This window comes from Sander vitreus, chromosome 10, assembly GCF_031162955.1.
Source record: "Sander vitreus isolate 19-12246 chromosome 10, sanVit1, whole genome shotgun sequence".
Lineage (NCBI taxonomy): Eukaryota > Metazoa > Chordata > Actinopteri > Perciformes > Percidae > Sander > Sander vitreus.
This window is the reverse complement of record NC_135864.1, coordinates 24,240,308-24,244,724: the sequence shown is the minus strand read 5'-3', so window position 1 is coordinate 24,244,724 and position 4,417 is coordinate 24,240,308. Positions and strand designations below refer to the sequence as shown.

Genomic DNA, 4,417 nt, shown 5'->3' with positions numbered 1-4,417 from the left:
CCTAATGTTCCTTTGGCATGAAATGGGAAGAAAAGGTTTTCAGTAGCTCATTTCTGTCTTGAAGCTGTGAAGCAGGAAGTCAATGAGTTGAAGCTGATTTGATAAATTAGTCTCTTTCACTCATTACTCAAAGTTAACCAAGCACTGAGCGCTGCCACATTGAGATCTCCGCACACAGCTAAATTCAAACTGAGGCAGCCTGGGAAACCAAACAAAGGGGGAAAAAATTTTTTCTTCAAAAAGGTTACTGTTTAAATGTCATACTCTGGTGGCCCAGCTTTAAAGGTGACTTTTTGTGCAAAATCTATTCTTTTATGGCTTTTCAACATAAACGTGTTCCTGGTGCATCTAGAGACTCCCAAAAGTTGTAAACACCAAGCTCTCTCTTTCTCTCCTGCTCTATCAACATATCATTAGACAGAAGATGTTTCAAGTCTATGGGTTGGTGGTGATTTACTAATGCCTCATGAAAGCTCCATCCGTCTGTCTGTATGAAACAGAGGGCCAGATGTACGTACATTTGCGAATGTAGCGTTATCAGCGACAACCCGCAGAAAGCGCACTCTGTGATACTTCAGTTTAGGTCGTATTTACCAAACCTGCAGTTCATCGGGTAATCGGCGCCTTTCTCTGCCCACTATACCGTAAATTGCGCTGTAGCAAAGCATTAAGTACTTGTGCTATGATACGGCTGAGTGCAGACTGCGATATTCCCACTGCTGATGCTACGACTGTTTGAAATGATCCTGATGCCAATATTTGTAATGTAGCGAGGAGTTTAACAAGGTAACGAGAGCCAGGGAAGTGTTGCAATATAGAGACTCAAGCGATCCAAAGGTGGCAAAGGCTGGGATTGAAGTGAGGACTGGTCGGAAGTGGACGGCTGAGGGGGCTGTTCGACAAGCAGAGGCAAGATTACATCACAACAGGCTGGTGGGAGTGGTAACCAGAGGCAGGGCTGGACTGGGTTCCTTTTCAACTCCCCACATTGACACCACCAAAGGGAAGGAAAGGTGCCGCCTTGCCCAGGAGGAGGTAAGAGCAGTGGTAGAGGAGGAGAGAACCTGCAGGACAGTGGGAATGAGGCAACAGGGTGCCTGGATACGATGGGAGAATGCGATTGAGAGGAAGGTGACATGGGCGGAGCTGTGGAGGCAGAGCCACAGCGGATCAAGTTTCTCGTTCAGGCGGTATATGATGTGCTTCCCAGCCCATCAAACCTTCACATATGGGGCAAAGTGGAGTCACCAGCATGTACACTGTGCTCCAAGCGTGGAATCCTAGAGCACATTCTGAGCAGCTGCTCAAAGGCACTGGGAGAGGGAAGGTACAGGTGGAGACATGACCAGGTGCTGAAGGCCATTGCTGAAGCCATTGCTGCAGGAGTCGAGTGGGCCAAATGTTCTCACCCCTCCATGCAAGCCATCACCATCATTAGAGCTGGAGAGCAACCAAGACCAGCTGCAAAAACATCTGCAGGCATCCTGGCCACTGCGAGAGACTGGCAGCTGTTGGTGGACCTGGAGCAGCAACTCAAGTTCCCCAACCACATTGTGACCACCACCTTAAGACCAGATGTTGTTCTCTTGTCTGAATCCACCAAACAAGTGGTTCTGTTGGAGCTAACAGTCCCTTGGGAAGACCGTTTGGAAGAGGCCTTTGAAAGGAAGCTTGCCAAGTACAAGGGACTGGTTAGCGAGTGTCGACAAGCCGGATGGAGAGCAAGGTGTCTCCCAATAGAGGTTGGAAGCAGGGGCTTTGCAGCCCGATCACTGTTCAGAGCCTTCAGCGTGTTAGGCATCGATGGAGTGAGAAGGAGAAGATCCATCCACAATACCACCGAACCGGCAGAGAAAGCCTCAAGATGGCTATAGCTAAAGAGAGGACATCCTTGGGGGCAGAGTAGCTAGATTTGCCAAGTGGACACAAGCTGGGGTCTGATCAGCCTCAGCTGGGTCGCCTGGAGGAGGGTGTATGATGTTGAAAGACCCGAAACACCCAATGATTCCAGGAACATCACTGAAGATGTGTCCAGTAGCATCAGATGTATTTGCACAACAACTGCTGGAATGGAATGTGAACGCTGAGTCGGAGATTTTATGTCTATCTTTGGTTTCTTCCAGTAACTGCAATATTGCATGGCTGCTTAATCTGTAACGCTTAATGATTTTGTGTTCACTCAACTGAAAAAGTGTGATCCTTGTGGCAAAAATCTTTTCAGCTCGTCTCCTTGGCCTATATCTTCGTCTTGCTCTTATTACTGCTACCATTTCACCAGGAGGCATATGTTCCCCTCCCATCTCTTTATGGGAAACTCCCACTTTCCCCTTGACCCTCCCGTGAATGCATATGCATAACACGGATAAGCGCAATTAGCCATTTTCAGTTCCCGCGACAGGGGGTCTGCGCTTTTACCTCAGTGCGGCCTGTTTGTACATACCTCGCCATGCTTTTACGCGCACGTTGCGAAACAAATATGCCTGAAGTGGGCGCAAAAGCGTTAGTACATCTGGCCCAGAGTTTTGATGCCTAACACATCACTGGTAAAAATCACGAAAATTTCCCCCATGTTGAAATGCAAGTGGTTGGAGGCCTTTTTATAGTTGTGCGTAGAATCGATGGTGCAGGGTCCTGCATAGACGCAGACCCCTCTGTGTCTACGCTGGACCCTACACCGTAGCCTGACGTGCACCTCTCGAAAAATTTAACTACACGTGACGGCGACGTGGCCGGGTAGCGTTGCATTTCCTCCCTGACTCATTTCCTGGTTCTCCTTCTCCATAAACATGAAATCAAGGAGAGGGTTCACTTATCCTGCTACAGATTTCCCACCGTGGTCAGAAAACACAGGGGATCCCCTGTGTTTTAGAGTCGGTACTCGCTCCGGAGCTAATCGCCGTCACTCTCTCACTTCTCCCTCTACCACACGCTCCCCACACACACACGCCGGCTTGACGCACGAGCCGGCTAGCGACAAATCTAGCGACTTTTACTGGTTTTATTGGAGACTTTTGTGGTGTTTGGAGACTCGAAAGCACGTATCACTCTGCAGTTACTGTGCTCAACGAGCAGCGGGTCCCAGCCTGCAGTCAGAGTAGAGAGGCGACACACACCACTCCGCGTCCAGGCTGCACACACGCACACATTGTTACATCATAGCCTAAACTTTATTTAAAAGCATAACTAATCCACATCCAAATTATTTCAAAACCAAACAAACGAAGGTATGCTACGATAAAGCATACCTGGCTCAGGTCTCATATTAACATCGCTTACCTGCAAGCTTCTGTAAAAATTGCAGATGATATGCATACTATTAGGCCTAGTAATAATAACAATAATAAAGCATAAATTCATATCAGAGGTCTGGTGCCAATTCTCAATTATAGCAATAGCCTAGTAATGATAATAGGCCTACTGATGATAATAATAATAATAATAATAATAATAATAATAATAATAATAATAATAATAATAATAATAATAATAACAACAATTGGGGGGGCCGGGAGGAGGGGGGACCCCAACTGCAATGAACCAGCTTTGGGGGGGCCAAGCTTGCAAAAGGTTGAGAACCCCCTGCCCCTGCTAAGTGCAGTACAGAGCAACGGCGCCGCTGTAAAACAGCCTCTGGAAGGAACTTGTTTTGGTGGAACATGTGTACGTTCAATGGTTGTTTTAGTCGTGCAACAGAAAACTCAGATTGGACAGATAGTCTAGCTAGCTGTCTGGATTTACCCTTCAGAGATCTGAGGAGCAGTTAACCATAGTCCTCATAAATCAGCCGGATTTTAGAACGCCAACACAAAGAAAGTGGAAAGTGACGGACATCTGGCTAAAAAAGAGGGACATCCGGCAGAATTTCCGGCGGCACCGGAGCATCGTCAATATAGACTAGCGGAGCGCTAAACTGGAAGTAGCCGGCTCGGCCGGTGGAGGTCTCTAGCGCACCTGCTTTATGGGCCGCACGCTGCGGAAGCAGCGGCAATTATCCGGGGAATTTTATACACCGAAGTTTAACTTTTTTGGCTTTGTGCGCTACTGAGAAACTCTTTTAGGAATAAAAGGGGCACCACCTTGAACACTGCATCCAGGGTTTATTAAATCGATGCGCCTGCCCATTTCTTCCCTTATCGCCGTCTTTGCTCGCTCTTGTGCTTCCCTCATTCCTCTCCCTCGTTCCCCCATGAATCCGCCACTGTGCACCCAAAGGACGGCTGAGGGAGATAGATACACAAGCTGGCAATGGTCAATGCACACCTGATGTTCCCCAGATGCCATCATGCTGTCTCTTCTTCTCCTGTTGCTGCGGTCTATTCTTCTACAGGTTGGTACTCGGGTTGTTTCAGGAAGTGCATTTCGGCCTCCCCAGTTGCTTCCAAAGCTCTTGGTCCTTTTAAGTTTAATCACAAGTGCA

General features: G+C 47.9%; 1 pseudogene; it reads left to right on the top strand.

Annotated features, from left to right (window-relative positions):
• Positions 1-466: 466 nt before the first annotated feature.
• On the top strand, positions 467-1,910 carry LOC144524261 (uncharacterized; annotated as a pseudogene).
• The last annotated feature ends 2,507 nt before the right edge of the window (positions 1,911-4,417 follow it).